General features: G+C 41.9%; 1 protein-coding gene across 4 annotated transcripts in view; it reads right to left on the minus strand.

The window, feature by feature from the left end:
• The window catches only part of RAB27A (RAB27A, member RAS oncogene family), a 33,130-nt gene extending 15,876 nt beyond the window's left edge, over window positions 1-17,254 (minus strand). The window contains exons 1-2 of one of the 4 annotated variants that reach the window (XM_032700689.1): window positions 14,910-15,081; window positions 14,205-14,336 (exon numbers count right to left, since the gene is read on the minus strand). The gene's annotated coding sequence lies outside the window, so the exon portion shown is untranslated. Of the gene's footprint in view, window positions 1-4,358; window positions 4,477-14,204; window positions 14,337-14,909; window positions 15,082-17,194 lie in introns of those variants that run through there. The other 3 variants (XM_032700687.1, XM_032700690.1, XM_032700688.1) reach the window with 3 other exon arrangements.
• Window positions 17,255-17,496: the final 242 nt, after the last annotated feature.

Consider the following 17,496-nt stretch of genomic DNA (forward strand, 5'->3'; position numbering starts at 1 on the left):
AGGGGTTTCTTAAATGGATCTAGCCAAAAGGAGAAAATAAGTTTGTAGTTATCTTTGGGAAAGAAAGGGCCACTGTCAGTTAAGAAAAACCCTGTCCAGCAACTGGAAAAGGTTATTCCTTCTACTCCGTAATTTCCAATCCAGTGTCACAGAAGAGTCAGAGATGCTAAGTAGGGAATTGGTACACATGGACAGAGAGGGAAGGATGTATCCTATCCAGACTGATAAAACTGAGGGTCACAGCTAGCATTCACTTCTCCCAAACTTTTAAAAACCACCTTGCAGGTGCCAAGCTCACTGGGCCTACCCCACATCATGCTGCCATGTGGGGACAGTCAGGGCACTGCAGGCTGGCAGCATGACACTTCAAAGAATTTGAGAGGGGTGTCAGTTGTGAATAATCTGCCCCTAAGAGGTCTCAAAAAGAAACTGAGCCTTTGATTTCAGAGTCTGTAATAGCTATAGTCTGAGAGAGAGATTTTCAGCCAGTATCAGGCAGGATTTTAAAGTAAACATGTCTGGAAATCATAAGCATATGCGACACTTCCATGTTTCATAAATGCTATGGAAAGGTTAGCAATAACTTGCTGACAATACTCTGGGCATAACTGAACTTGTCCATTAATAATAAAACACCACTTCTGCCTGAAATAGGTGGTATTTGATAGGGCATAACCTGTTCTCTTCAGGAAGTTACTAATGCGTGACAACAAAACAGAAATCTTGACAGAAATCTTCATCTGTGACAGCAAGACAGCCATTTCGAGCACGCCTGTGGCTCAGAAGTGTCACTTGAACTCTTCCAACAAAGCAAAGGCGAAACTACAGGTTTTGGGTGGGTTTTTCTCAAGAATTGAAAACCAAGCCTCTACTTTCACCAAATCTTCACTTGAACAGCTCCAGAACTGCAGTAGGTATTAACACTGCTCAAGCTTTCCACTGAGGTCCTGCAGTTTGCCAAAATACCCAGACAGTGCTTTGGCAAAAGGTTTGCTTCAATTCATTTCCTAGCACAGCTTCTTTTCTAGAGCCTCAGGGAGGGTATAATTCAAAAGAAGCACCGATTAAGCAGGCTGAACTGCACAACACAAAGCTTCCATTCAAAAAGGCTGCTGTTTTTCAACCTGAGTTGCCAACACTATTTATCTCACTGCTCTGATCAGAATCCCATATTAAAGCATGAATTATAGCTAAATCCTGATATACAGCAAAGACTGTTCAGATAAACAGCACAGCAAACTAGAATTTCTTATACTCATTCTTGTCATGTATGAGCCCTGCAAGGAAAACAAAAAGCAGCACAAAGTATAATGCCACAGTTTGCCCATACTATTCCTTTTAGTTATTTCCAGACGCAGGGAGGCCCCAAGATGGCTGTAGAGTAACAGCCCTGGCTGTAACCTGGCAGCTGTTGCCTGCTTTTCCTGCTGTAGATGCCTTCCTAAATTCTTTCATAACATTTCCTGCAGACATAGCATAGTTTCACTTTAACTGACCTGCAAGTAACAGGCAATTTCTACCTCTCCCCTCAGAAGTCTTCAATTAAAATTCAGAATGGTTCTGCTATAGCTAATAAATGGCTTAGCAGCAGCAGGCTTACAGAACAACCACCTCTATGACCCAAGTTCCAGAAAAAAATATATAAAGTTACACAAAGAAAATAAATTGCCAGTCAGACTGCTCTAACTGATCCAAGCAGAGCACGTTCCCTGTAGAAAAACTGTGTCAAGGAAAGGCGTGTGTAGTTATCACACCACAGTGGATACAAACTGTGCTGTCTTGGCTTAACACCAAATATAAACACTGAATACTTATGAAGAACCCAAAAATCTCAGGCAAACTGGCAAACCAACTTCATATAACAGTTTGCAATTTTTTACATTCTACATTATGAGTGAAAAAGGCATCAACCCTCTGAAATGAAGAATGGGATATAAAGGGTAAGCAGATATGAAAGAACCTATTCATCTATGCACAAGTCACAAGAAACAGGGAGTATGTAATGATATTGTCCCACAAGAGTTTCTATTTGAAGAGACTCAATAAAGTAGGTGCTGCTGTTTCATCTTCTATTAAAAGACTATGTTTGGCTTGCAGCGTTTGGTTTGATTTTAAATCAATGCATCTGATTTACTATAGAAGGAACTAAGAATCCAGTAATGAGATTCCAGTAAAACCAAATTAAAAAAGAAAATCTCAGTTTGCAGTAGTCAGTACAGCTGCAGTGCCTACAGTGGAGCTATGATAACACACCCCAACCCACTCACTCCCAGAGGATTCCCTCCTCACCAAGATCCCAGTTTGCTTCTGTTTATATCAACAGTTGTATCACAGTGTATCAAACCCGATTTTTTTAAAGACATTTTATCCCTATCACACAGTGTTCAAACAAAATTCAGAAGCAAGAGCTATACTATTTCCTAGTTATGAAGTAAAACATTTTAGACCAAATAAAAGTTACTCCTTTTTCTCCTTCCCATTGTCTAAAGCTTATTTCTCTCATTGCACTAGGATACATCACAGATCTTTTTCCATTAATTGCTTTCAAGATTTTTTGAGTTCATTGATTTAAGTTTTGTACAATTTCAGAATTTTTCTGGGTTTGTCTTTTTTCTAAAGGCAAAAAAAATTACAATTTCTCTTTAATGCCATTGTTAGTGACACATTGGAAGAGCTCTAGCTGAAATAGATTCCCAGTTTGTTTTTACCAGGCTCAATTTCTAAGGATATTTTAAGATAGTGCTGTAAATAAAAGACATCCTGGAAATATGCAAATATACTGAAATCCCATGGCAGTATGGTGAGGGAAAGGGTGGTAGAATATTGTTTTCCTCTGTACAACAGTATCTCAACATTATCAACATTTAATTCTCAAGCAACTTAGGTTATTAGAAATCACTACCTAAATGTGCTAGAAATTCGTTTCTGTAACACACATTCAAAATGCACATGTAATGCAATAATTGAAAGCTTTATATAACAATAAATTACAATGAAGCAGCTATGACAACCAATCCATCCAGCACAGCACAGAAAAAACAAAAACACTAAGCCAAGTATCAATGTTCACAAAAATCCTTTTTCCCAGTTATTTTATATAATCTTTTCATACACTGGGGATGACTATAAAGAAACAGCAGCAACACATATCCATTTAACTACATTTATGAATTTCTCACTTCTTTTCCATAGACAAAAGTCAACCGGTGATGATCAGGACTAGAAAACTCAAGATAATCTGTGGTAGACATCAATTAAAACCCTGGGAAAGCCTTGTGACCTTCCCACAGAAGTTTCTGTTCTCTGAACAACTCCTTCTTGGTTATTTACAGTCTACAAAGACTGGAGTTTTGGTCCATGATTAGAAAAATGCTGGCAAACACACGAGCCAGAAAGGATGCCTGATTACAAATTCATGCTTGGGGTGACAAGGAATGACTTAGTCAGATGGGTACGTACATTTTGAGTTTCTTCCACAGGAGATACAAAACACAGTAATAACATCCCACCCTCATACTGTTTTTACCATAATTAATTTTAAGATTCAATTCATTACTATATGATTGAACATGAATGTGAGCTAGATGAGCTCTCATGGTTCCTTGCTGTTCAATTTCTTTTGCTAATTAAAAATAACAGACTGGAAAACAACAGACTGTGCAACACACCACTTTTATTCCTTTTATCATCCATTTAGTATACATGAGTACAAACATGTTGGTGCACAACCCAGTTAAAAAAAACCCACCATTCTAAAGGACTGTTTTACTGAGTATAATTTATCTTTAAATGCTGATGGGAACACAGCAAGAAATAGAGCGGGGAAAAAAATTCAAGAACTACAACATTGAAAAATACTGCGTTACTTTGTTCAGTATTATGAATGTTACTTGCACAGCACAAGTTTGACTTAACACAGAACAAAATGTAGGCTCTTGACCTGGGACCAGAATGGGCATCTTATGGCTACTCAATCCAGATACTGGTCACTGTAGTCATTTAATTTCATTAATAAACTTACCCTGGTTTGTCTTTAAATTTGATTGATTTTTTTGTGAAAAGCAATTACTAAATCCATACCAAAAAAGCTGCAGTTTTGTCATTTAAAGCCAAAGCCTATGTATTCCATAAGCCAGTGTACTCCCCAGCCATAAGTTTCCTTTTCCCTCTAGAATATGATGATGCAGCAATGCTGAACTGTCTCTCAAAATCAAAGTAGTCCAGGCAGTTTGTTAAAGTACAGTGACATTGTTTCAAAGATCTTAACGGAGGAATAGCTGGCATACAACAGTCAGCTCAAGGAAAACAATGCAATAACTCCTATGAAAATGAACAAAAAAGAGAAAGTGTTTACATACCTATACTTAACAGCTGTGAACAGATCTGTAGTTTTCCAAGAGCGTTTCAGTGACAAGTTTCCTGACACAGCTCAGATGTCTCGAATACCATAGTCATGCAAAAAGAGCCATTTCTCATCTACAGGTAGTATCAGCAGAGAAAGAAAACAAAAACCAAAACAGTGTAGTTCAGACTAGTAGCTCTAACATTTGCACGGATGTAGGAAGCTGCCAGCCCCACACAAGCACCCTCCCCACCTAATTACATTCAGCTGCTTGTCATGTGGTCTTGCTGACCGATCAAGTGATCTCTTTTCCTCCTTTTAAAACCAGGCAACGTAGCTAACTAGATCTCCCTAAACCAGGTAATACACACTGAACTTCTGCACAAACTGCTGACCTTCCTCTTTCTTGTTGTAAGGAGAGGAAGTTGCAGTGTGTAATTGCAACTTTTTCTAAGTTTTCTATTTTAAAAAAAATAAAGTAAAATACAGCAAATGTAGTAGTCTACTATAATGAAACACAGTGAACACTGAAAGTTCCCCAAACTGGTTTTTTTATCAGCCTGGTTTTATTTTACACCTTTACAGATAGCAGAAAAATTAGTGATAACAAAATTGGCACGGGCACCAGAGTGAGATCATGTGAGAGGGAGGTAGAAGGATTTGAGAGGGCAGTGGCAGCAGGACTACAGGGCTTTGTAGGCCTCCATGTCCAGTCCTTTCTGCTGAACCACTTTGGATGGCAACAAGTTCCAACAAAAGACCAGAGCAATGATGTTGCCAGAAACTTTCTGGACCATTGCAGCTAAACAGGCAAGCTGTCCCTGTACAATCCTAAGAGACACATGCAAACATTTTAAACATTTAAATAACTTTAAGAAGATAAAGTTATTGTTTTACATGTAAACCAATTCTTTCTCAACAAGTCTGTTAACACAGGCCCCCAACAGGCAGGACTCACACATCTGGCCCCTTTACAACACTGGTGTCTGCAGCAAAGCACTCTCTGGATGGGGGGCCCTGTGCTGGGTCCAAGGGATGAGAGAGGACCTGCACAGCCACCTGCAGCCACCACAAGGCCTCGTCCCCCCTCACAGACACCCTGGACATTACAGGCACTCACAGCAGAGGACTGAAAGGTGCGAACAAAGCGAGTTTTGCACTCACCATGTAAGATTTAGCAGACAAGCCTGTACAGATGAGTCGCCTTGCACAGTCCTTTCTCGTCTCAGTTTCTTTTCTCACGGTGCTTCAAGAGCAGCAAAGTAAGGAAATCAGGAAGGTTTCTAAGACTACTCTCCAGTCTTATAATTTAAGAAGTGCCACAGACGGCCTGCTACATTTAACATATCCTTAATGCATTCATCTACCAGTAACAAAGACAACTCCACAAGCTCCTTCATTCACTTGTTTCAATGCTCAACTATCTCACCTCCTTTCATGTGAATCAAAGCAATTTTTTCTTGTCCTTTTCCCTGGTGAACATCTCAGTTCTGTTACACAGAGCTGGAACACTTTTTCATGCCCTGCCTTAATATTTTTCCAGAATTAACTAAAATTGATTTCTTTGACATTTAGTTATAGGTTGTAATTTAAAAAAGTCTAACAATCCTTGGCTCAATTCAATCTTCTATAAATTTCACCAGTTTTAGAAGAACATAGAAGTGCCTTTTCTTGCTTCCACATGCATTAAGAAAAAAAAAATTGTGTTCCATTTTCAGCAACGTGCATATTTTTAAGCTTTAACTGCTTCTCTGATCAATACCAGCACATTTGCTTAACTGTGAAGAAATATTCAGACCACAAGCACCCTAGAATTTCTGCTAACTGCTCCAGAGTGCAGAAGGAGGAACAGGATAAGAAGTGTTGACAGACAAAGCAATAACTCTTCTGCCATGTTGCAAACAGCCCTGTGGGGTGACTACACACACTGTCTGGAAGTCTCAACCAGCAATGTAAATGCAGCTCAAACTCTTCCCCATGGAAAGATTTTTGCTATCTTTAATGGGAAAGCAGTTTATAAATCATAATTCATATAGTTCATAATCCCCAGCCTTCAGATTTTTATTTCAGGATGAAATGAGGCTGCTCAACTTTCCTCTTACCAACTTGGTGTAAAGAATATCAACTAATTTTCCCTTTCCCCTTCCAAGCATGGGCTTTTTCCAAAACAGTAAGACTATGCTAGAAAGGTACAGCTGAAATAAACCTTCTCTTTTGAGGGTGAAGTCACATTGATTTCAAACTGCAAAACACAGGGCCTCAGTTTATAACCTGGGAGGACATCAGTGCTGGGTTACATATAGTCTCTGTTTTCAAACTAACACTTTTGCAGCTTCTCAGCAAATGCTGCAGGAGCAGCTGAGCCAACCCTGCAGTGGTGGCAGGAAGCACACCCAAACCTACAGCAGCTGGAACAGGAACCACTGCAGCCAGCCCAAGGTGAGCCTTCCTCTCACTGCTCCCTGAACCTTAGGGGGGTTAGAAGACCTTGGACATCTTCTTCATTTATGCTGGGGATCAAAATTACACCAGTAAAGTCCTGAAACTGTGAAATGTATTTTGAAGCCACAGCTCTACAAAGGAACAGCCACCTATTTAGTTATTAAATCTTCCCAATGGTTTTACAAGCAAGTTTTATGAACAGGTTGTATGAACAAGGTGATCTGAATGCATGGAATTTATGGTCTACTTGTAAAAATTTTCTATGCTATACAGGCCTGGGAATTTAGAAGGAAATGTGAGGAGTTAAACACAATGAACAGTGTGGAGTATTTTTCATTACAAGCGTCAGAATATTTGCCTTCATACATTCCATGCTCCTGAGAAAAACTGCAGGTGTCCAAACTATCCTGTAGCAGGTGTTTCCTCTAGAAAATGCTGGATTGTTACCTGTCTGCAGAAATTAAGAGATCTGCCACTGGAGAAAGAAATAGGGGCAGAATTGGATCTATTAATAGCCCATTTCAAATAATACTACAGAACACATCTCTGTTTTCAAAGCCAAAAGCTGTGGCTAACATCAATGCCAAGTGCCTCTGTTCTCCCCACTCCCCAGTTACCCAACTCTGAAGGAGGTCTCCTTTTCAGCACTCTGACCAGGTAATAGGTTTTTCCAACACACTAAAAACTCACCATGCTTTTACCAACATGTGCATTCTTTAGATGACCTGCAAGTCTATGGAGTGAAAACCAATCAGAAGGCAGCAAAGGGTGATTTTATTTGTTGGCATCCACAAATCTGATCTGTGACACAAAACCTCTATTGGTAATCAAAGAGGAAACTTTAAAAATGCAAGAGGGGGAAAAGCAGCCACTGGGACACACATATGACAGCACACTTCAAGAACAGCCAGAGCACAGAAAAATACCCTACAAAATACAAAAAGAAGCAATGAGAAAAAAGTAAATAGGAAAAATATGAATGTATTGATTGGTACAGGCAGACTCCTACAACTGTAAAACAGAATTATAGTTGTTTCCTTGAAGTTTGCTACATACTGCTACAGCAGTCTATAAATACAGTAACAAGTCCATATCTCAAGATCTGATAGACTGAAAAGATCCTAAAGGAAGAGACAAAATTCTTTACATGAAAGTTTTCTCATGTTTTCCTCTCACCAATATCCTTCCAGGAAAAAAAAAAAAAAAAAAAGTACAAAAAGACAACCCATACTCAGAAGATCAAGTTTCACACCAGAATTGTAACAGCTGATCTTTGCTAGAACCAAGTCATGAAATATCCCTTCAGCGATTAAAATGAAAGGTCAGACAGGCCTTCCTGCCACCTGAAAGGCACATCTGCTAAATATTTAGTAATACTATAGATTAAAATAAAGTTTCCACGTTTTGTTCTTTCAGCTGTAAACCAATCTAGGCAATTTCTAGTAATGGTGACAGAGCTTTCTTTTAGCATTTCAAGAGATAAAGCATTGGTCCATAAGATGCTAAAACACCAATAAATGGTGAAAAAAAGTTTATTTAAAACATGCATGAACAAACATGATTATTCATTCTGACTGAAATGAACAAATTTCATCCTTTTGCATGTAGGAAACGACATCTTGGCAACATTCACACTATTCAAATTACATAATCTGTACTAAAAAGAGAAGTATTTAACCTAAAGATGGATGAATTACTAGACATGCTACAGCTCCTCTGTGAGATTCACATCAGTTCACATTTTATAAGACTTGTGAAGTGGGTGCCCGACTGCATGAAGAGAACAACTAGAACAGCACTGCCTGCTGTTTGGGTAAGAAGCTGTAAAAACATGCTAATAATCTGATGTCTCTATCTTCACTCTGAAGAGCTACAGATCTCATTTTAGATCAATGATCTTTATCTACTTAAAAGGGTTGATGACTAAGTGTATTTTTTTAATTAGAAAACATAGGAGCTTTACAGGAAGCTGATCTACCAATTTAAAGGAACAAGTGTACTACAGCTTCCTTAGAAATGATTTTCACTGCTTTACGCTCCTGTAATAAATACAGTTTTGAAAGTGTCTTTCATGTTTTTATTCATGCTTAAGCCTAATTGATATGTGTTTTTTCTTGGCATTATCTGATCCAACACGTCACTGCCAAGTGAAAGACACTGCTTTTTAAAACTCATCTCAGCAGAGCTGGGTTTTCTTTCCAGTACAAGAAGACCCTGTTCACACCTTTTGTAAATCTACTTATTAGGGCAAGTGGTCCTTCCTTCTCCTCATAAGCTGACAACAGTGGGGTTTTACCACTACAAATGTGGAGGAGGAAAAATGGAAGGGCTTGTTATGTGCACTGTGTGACAGACAGAGAAGTCTGCTGCTTCTGAGCCACAGCAAAGTATTGCTTTTGCTGTATATTATTGTTTGATCTTCCATGCAATGAAGTACATGAAACTTAACTAAACACCTGCGATACATATTTTTCTCTACCATTTCTTAAATCATGAGCATCATCAACGTTAGACCTCCTTCATTTTCCCATTTATATAGTGCCTCCCTGGGTGAACTAACCTGACTGGTTGATCTGCCTTCCTTCAGGGTGTGCAGGAGGAATGGGTGGGCTTGTAGATGTGCTGATTCTGGAGTACATTACCAAAGTAGGTCTTTGAGTCCCACTGGCCCTGTTCCAGTCCCTGTGTGATTCCCAATTACTAAAAATGTTACTGCTCCCATTCTTCAAGATCCCTCAGGATGCTAGTCTGGAGAAAAATTCCCTAAGGCTCAACACACCACACTGGAGATTATGAATGCAATAAGGACTTCTTGGAGCAAAGCTCCAAATTTGCAATGCAAAAACCAAAGCTGAAATGAGGACATGCCTCTTAGCCTGGTTTCTGAAGGAAACAAAGCTTATTACAGAGGGGCAGAGACACTGAATTTCTGTTATTTCTGCCTTCTCCCCAACATTTGAATCTGCTGATCACTTAATGCTCCTTTACAGAGGGGAAGAAGCCACAAAGATATGTACTTCCTACACATGTTGTGAAAAATTGGCAGCTGAATAAAGGAAAGAGTCAGATGTCTGCCTCTCCTGAAACCTGGCACTACAGCTTTCCAGTTCTGGAAGGGGCACCCACCAGCTGGCCAAGTTGTACGTGCTGCAGCACATACTGGGACAGTCATTCAATTTTACATTTACTTTCAAGTTGGATTTAAAGACATTTCCTATTTAAAAGTGAATGAAATCTAAGCACATCTATTACTAAGAGTGAATAGAATAAAAAGTAGTTGAGTTTTACTGTAGCAGCAGTTCAAATGTGGGGGATTATGTCTTGTGTTTTAAAACCTACTAAAAAGCATGATTCTACTTTTGCAGCCAGTTCTTTTCACAAGCCTTCCAAAGCCTGGTCTGCAGCTCCTACTGACACACAGAAGGATCTCAGGCCCTGTCCTGGGCATTGGGGGCTATATCCAAACTGACAGTTTTAGAAAACTATCAAATAAAGATTTATAGTCACCTCTTCTAGTTCATAGATAAAGAACATAAAAAAATACTACTTTAACAACTCCAATTTAGGGCTACATTTATCCAAATTAAAATTATGAGAATGTTGCTATCAAATTCATAAGACATACAATCAAATCAGACAGTACTATCTTCAAACTTGGTTGACACCATCTCTGTACAGAGATGTCTATCCTGACACCATTCCAGTGCAAGAAAAAATATGGAAAAATTAAGTATAGTCAGATAGTTCATGCCCCAACAGAAAAGACCTGTCAAGTTGAATCACTGTTAGAGGAGAAAGTTAGTGGAGCATGTACACAGGATCTGAAAGTGCTGGATGAGAAACACTTTGCTGGAAATGGATGATACCAGCAGGGCTAGAACATAACCTCATACCTGTATGTTGGGTCATATTCAGCCATGCATAAAGTTTGGTTTGGAACAAAACAACCGGGAGGAGAAGAATTATGATTAACCTTTGCAATCAAAAAAAAAAACCAAACCACCACAAAAAGACCCCAATTATCCTACTTTTTGCTATAATCCACATTCTAAATGTTTGCTAGGCTTCAAAGCAGACTTGGAAAGCACCAACCATTGGCAATAACAGCAATTCATCCCATGCAAACCTCTCACAAAACAGTTTCATAGGACGAGCAACTCCTAAAGTTACTAGCTTTGAGTGATATCCTGAAATTTTCAAAATCCACCACACTCTGTGACAGTCATGCAATTACCAGCAGGGATTATACCAGCAAGACTGGCAGAGACACACTAGAAAAACAGAAACCTTGCATTTTTTAATCATAAAAAGGAATCAGCTTTTCTTTTCCTCCTACCCGACATACATGCATTATTAGTCTTTATCACTAAGAGCAGCCTTCAGTCTAGTCCAAATATTCCCATTCTCCAAGGATGTTACTGGAAAGAATTGTTTTCTTCCTTTCAGTCCACAGAGCAACTGTTTTCCTTACAGCTCTTTGAATGATAAGAGACCAAATGAACTATCCCACAGTTATGAAAATAATGAGCTAGGCCTTCAGAGTGAGACTGGGTTGACTTTGGAGAGCACATGCTGTTCCCTTTCATGGCTGTACAGCAGCTCCTGGGACAGCACTGCCACTTTGAAGTGCTTAATTAAAAATGGGAGGATGCCTTTAAAGCAACAATACTTCTCACAAGAGAACCTTCATCACCTTCTAACGACATATGCTTAATAAAAGTACTGTAAAAATAGTGTATCAATGGTTTTCAGCTTGGTTTTGCCTTCCGCTGTTTCTAATTCAAACCAGGAAGGGCCTTACCTACCCTTTCCAACAAAATAGGCTGGTCTAATAAAAGACATTACTTCTACTCATGGAGCTCATTTTACCTGAAAGTAAGTATTACTCAAGATTTAGAGCTTTTATCTGTTTTGCTATTTATTCTTTTACCCTGTCATCACCTTTTAAACTGACAGCCCTACACAACTGTAAAACTGCAATGACAAACTCCAAAGTTAGTCTGGAATCAGCTGCTTGGTCTTTATAGCAGTGTCCTTAAACCCATCCAGTGTTTATTTACATATAAAATATTTCAGCTATGTATACTCCTTACAGTCTTTAGGTTCACATATTGCCTTTACACAAAGAATTACTGCAGAAATGTAGCGTTGTTTTTAAAATACTGTTTGCAAGTGCCCATAAATTTGACTTTCAATTTAAAAAGACTGCTCACATATATACCAACTTCTCTTGCCCACTGCAAACCACAGCTTTGTAGAAAAGCTGTATTCCTCCTGCTAAGTTTGCATCTTCATTGCTGCTTCCTGCCCCTTTGCTACCTTAGTACCAGTCTTCACTTCTTCCAGAAGTGCCTTTTTCTAACATGCTTTATTTTTACCCATTTCACATCAGTAAATGTATCAGACAGAAAGAAAGGAAACAGCTATGGGAAATGGGTTTGGAAACTCAGGAAAATAGCAATGCATTGGTTTACACTTTGATATTATCTTCAGAGTCATAAAAGCAAGGACCTTTTTTTCCTGTAGTAGTTTAAAATACTGAAGAACTTGTTAGGTGAGCTCCAAAGCGCTGGCCAGTCTATGAAAAGGATTCCACCACCTGGTACTATGCAAAACTGTCACATATACCAGAGCATTTTCAACCCCTTGAAGCCACAGGAAAAAATTATGCTGCTTATATGTCATATTTTAATCTATATGACATAACTTAATCTTCAAAGCTTATTAGATTGGAAAATAAATCACAGGCACTGAGACTACTTATTACAACAATCAAAAGTAGATTCTGCTGTATTATGTATGATAACAAAACAATATAAGGATGTTCCAGGAAAGAAAATCAGGGCTAGGACTATGGTTTTACCTCCATTGAAGATAAAAGGGTAAGATCTCAGCTGATTTAATGCAATTCCAGTTAGTCCTGCCTTCTGACAGGGATGCAGTTCTGATTAAGAGGAGGAACAAAAGAAACGAGGAAAAGAAATCTCATAACCAGATGCTATTCCCAGAGAAAACTGGTTGGGAATATATTTGTATAAATAGGAAAAAAATGTGTTTCTGCTATAAAAAGCTGCCTTTTAGGTAAGGATTTCTCAAACCATGCTGTACTTAAACAACGTTTTAGCCATGTTTGATGCCAATGCTGTAAACATGATTGTATCTGCAGCATGAGCAGTATCTGCAAGACAAGAGGAGCAAAAGGAACTTCCTGAGCACTGCACATGCCCAGCCCAGCACATGGTTTGCTATAAATATCTGAGTAACCCTGTGCAGGGCCAGATCACGCATGCAGAGGAGTACAATAATGCAGCTTTAATAGAGAAAGGAACATTTGATGATTAACTATTTAAATCATGCATTTAATACATTTTAAATGCAACTTAATTATTGGCGGAGATATCAACAGGGGGAAAAGAGTTGTCATTCTTTATAGTCCACTTCTATTGCCAATTTTGTCTGTTTCTAAATTAAATTATAACTACCCCTCTGTTGACTATGACCAACTGCTTTTAGTAATGGTGTTGATCTGCACCAGCACAGCAGATACCTGGCAGTAACAGAACAACCAAGAATTCAAAGGCACACAAGGATTACTGCTCTTAATACTTGTTTCTGTAAAAGCCAAAAGCTACTTAAAAATTCTTTTATCTCAACTTATCTTCTTTTTGAAAGAAAAGGAAATGTGTAGCCAAGTGATAAAATAATGTGTTCCCATGCTTAGTGATAGTAGTAAAACAAACTTACAGTCTGGTTTTAGATATCTGTGTGCTGATGAGAAATTTAATTAACTGAAAAAATAAAACATTGTATGTTGTAGCACACTCCCTCTCCCAAACTCCTTTGTGCAAGAGATTAAGTAGATGTAAAATTAGAACCCTGAACAAGAAACACAGGAACAGGCTGTTCTTTTACCCATCATTTTAACCATGCTTTTGAGATATCCACTTAGCATCACAAATACTATTCCTACATTTACATATCAACATTTGAAATGCATATTGTACTATATGCTTTTCTCTGGCTGGGAAATTCTTGGAACAGTCACAGAAGTAAAGTCTATGAAGAAAAAGAAGGGCTGAGAGGAGATGTCTACCTAAGATTAAATTTCCAAGAAAAGGCAGCAAGAATAAATTTTGTAGAGTTTTGATAAAAATTTTAAGTATAGAAAAACATCACCTTGCAGTAACACCTAGCAGAACTCCTAACTCAAAACATGCCCATGTGGTTTCCTGATGAAAAACTCATAAGCACTAACCATTAGGGAAAGCGTTTGAGGACCAGAAAGCTCAAAATATTCTTGATGCATCTCCAAGAAGTGATAAAAAATTGAGTGGTTTTGACAGTTCTAGGCATGTCCTTTATATTTTGCTACCACCATAAAAAAATACCTCTTACATATTAGTGTACTCTAGTTACTTACAGAGCTAGAAAAAACAATATACTTTTCTGATGGACTTAGCTTTCTTTAGATCCAAGATCATCAAAGCCTTAGTTTAGCCCAAGCATTGCAAATCAGGCTGAGGAGACCTTCTGAACCTTCCCAGCAAGCAGCCTGTCAGACAAACATGCAGCGTTCAGAAAGAAGCAACAGATCTGCTGATACTCAAATATAAGATTTAAGTTCTGGCTAAGCAGATAAAGCACACTGCTTCCTCAACGACTTACCATTTTTAAAGCCTTTTTTTTTTTTTTTCAAATTTAAATCAGACACGCCATCCAGTTCTCTTTTGTGAAAAAAGAAACGCACGTCGGTAGCAGTGGGAAGCTTGCAGGTCCTACAGCTGCTACACGCGAAGGCCTGAGAGGGATTAGTGTCACCGCCTTCACGGCAGCAGCTGTGAAGCTCAGCACATGCGGGGCAGTCGAAAGGCCGAGGCTTCAGCCGTTTCCCTTTTATCTCACGATTTTCTCTCCCTTTGTTAAAGCCCCCCGGGGCGCTGTTTTGGAGGAACGGGATGCGGAGCGGGGCTGGGCGGCGGGGCAGCCCCACGGAGCCCCGGTACTCCGAGTTCCCTGCCCAGACCCCCCATCTCCAGACCCCTATTATTAACCCCTTTCAGCGGAGCCGCCCCCCTGCAGCCCCCGACCCCCTCCGTGCTCCCTGCGCTGCCTCCTCCCCGCTCACCTCCCCCGGCCGCCGGGGCTCCCGCAGCGCCGCGTCCGCCGCACCTGCCCCTTTTCGGGCTGCAACCGCGTCTTTTCCGTCAAGGCAACATCACTTCCCGTAAGGCCCGAGGTAGGGGCGGGCGGGGGCCGGGCAGCACCGCCCCGGCGTGTCCCGGCCCCGCTCCCCCCGCCGCGGGCACCTGGGCGGGCGCGGCTCCGGGGCAGAGCCGGCGATGCTCGTCTGTCATTAACCGGGCTGGCTGCTCAGCCCTTCTCCTCCGCCCCGCTTTTCTGGAAGATCTTGCGCCGTTTAATAAAAATTCATGAGAGGCAAAGCAGGTTTTAGAGAGAAAATCCGCGGTGCCTGGTTAATGCCCACCACTGCGGGTTTAGTGAGTTTTTCCTGCCGCCTGCTGGCTGCCTGTCTGGCAAGAGTCCTCTCCGCTCTCTTTAAATCCAGCAGTCTCAAGAATCCAGCAAGCAGAGTCTTAAGCTCAGTTGCATCAATAACCCTTTCCATCTGCACCAGATACCCTCTTTCCTAAGCCTTTTCAAAATCGATTGCCATCTTTATGGACAATTCCAGCAATTATACTTACAAAGGAAGTGCCAACTAGACTTGAGTTACACCTCTTCAAAATAACCTTTTCAATATACAGTAGTATTGTAAATAAAGAAAGCTGCTGGAGTCACTGCTGTAGTATTTGCACAGAACTTTTGTGGCATTTCCACATAGAATCATGGAATGGGTTGGGTTGGAAAGGACTTTAAAGACCATCTTTTTCCAAACAGCCCCCACCATGGGCAGACATCTTTTACTAGACCAGGTTGCTCCAAGCCCCATCCAACCTGGCCTTGAACACCTTCAGCGATGGGGCAGCCACAGCTCCTCTGGGCAACTGTGCCAGGGCCTCACCACCCTCGCTGTAAATTTCTTTCTAATATCTAATCTAAACCTGCCCTCTCCCAGTTTAAAGCCACTACCTGTGTAATGTCATGTCCAATCTAAAATTACTGCACTCAGCTGCACCTCCCAGTCCACCTTCTACCGCTGTCCTCCCATCTCAGCTTCCATTAAGTCTATCCACTGTATCCCGCTATCACATCGTTCTTGACTTAAAGTAAAAAGACATCCAGGGAAAGGATTTCTTCTCTCATGCTGTCCAAACAAGATTCTGTGTTAAAACCAAAACCTGACAGAAGTTTGTCCCAAGAACTGCTGGTTTTGATTTGTTTTTAGATTTATTGAAGTTTTGACATATCTACTGATCTACTTTCCCTGAGTCTCAGATTCTGTTCTGTCAGACTACTCCACACCTATTGCAAGAGTCATACTGTCCTTCTGAGCTACATGCTGAGGCTCTTCTCCAAGAATAACCTGTTTTTTGGGCAGACATCTATTAAACAGCCAATGTAGCCTTGTTGTCAGGAATTAAAGTGTATGTGCATGTGTAGTAGACGTGTGTATGTACATGCAGACAGGTATGACTACAAGCTAAGGACAATAACGTAGGGTGCAGTTCCTTTCCCAGCCATCCCGACAACTGCATTCCCAGCTGACATATTAGGAACTGAAACCATGGGAAGCAGATGAAAATGGCATTTATCACTTGGAGGGTCAGACCAGAGGCAATCCAAGAAAACCCATGAAATGTAACTGTACAATGCCTTTCTTTTCCTAATTCCCTGGAGTTACTATATTAACTTAGACGTGAGGACATACTTTCAGACATTCATAACTTTATACACGTCAACATTCACAGGCCAACACGTCCTTAAGGCTGGTACCAAACACACACGGACGCGGGTACAGGTTCAGCAGGCGGATCGCTCCATGCGGGGCCGGGCTGCAGCGGCGCTCGGGAGGAACAGTCCCCGGCAGGCGACGGTCGCGGTGACTCCGTTCCCGGCTCCATCTCCATCGGCGGGCGGCGCTCGGGCTGCGAGGCGGGACCCGGACACGGCGCCAGGGGGGCGCTGCGGTTCACACGGCGCCCTCAGGGCCTCTTGCCAGCCGTGGCCGCCGGCGGCGGCCCCGCGGTGCCCTCGGGGGTGTGCGGGCCCGGGGGCGGCTGGAAGAGCGGGCCGTAGATGTAGAGCCCGCTGGCCACGCCGAGCACCACGGCCACGGCCACGTGCTGCGGCGGCAGCCGCCCCCACATGGCCGGGCGGGGCTCACGGACACGCTGCCGGGGCGCCGCGGCGGCTCCTCCGGCCCGGGGAGCGCGGGGAGCGCGGGGACAGCGAGCGGGCACGGGCAGCTCCGCCCCGGCACGGACACACGCGGCGGCCCGCGGCCCTCACCTGAACCGGGGACACCTCGGAGCGCCGGCACCGCTGCCTGCGGTGACCGGGCGGAAGTGGCGGCGCTGTCCCGCCCCCGGGTCGCGCATGCCCGGCGAAGCGAGGCTCCCGCCCTGATGCCGGAGGCGGTGCGGCTCCGCAAGCGCCGCTCGGTGCTGTACAGCTCCCCCGGCGGGGCCGCCGCGCAGCGAGGCGCCGGTAAGCGGGGCCGGGCCGAGCCGGGCGGGGAGGGACGGGGCGCGGCCCCGGAGGGACCCGTGACGGACCAGCCTCCCCCCCGCAGGTATCGCCGCGCCCGCACC

This window comes from Chiroxiphia lanceolata, chromosome 12, assembly GCF_009829145.1.
Source record: "Chiroxiphia lanceolata isolate bChiLan1 chromosome 12, bChiLan1.pri, whole genome shotgun sequence".
Classification (NCBI taxonomy): domain Eukaryota; kingdom Metazoa; phylum Chordata; class Aves; order Passeriformes; family Pipridae; genus Chiroxiphia; species Chiroxiphia lanceolata.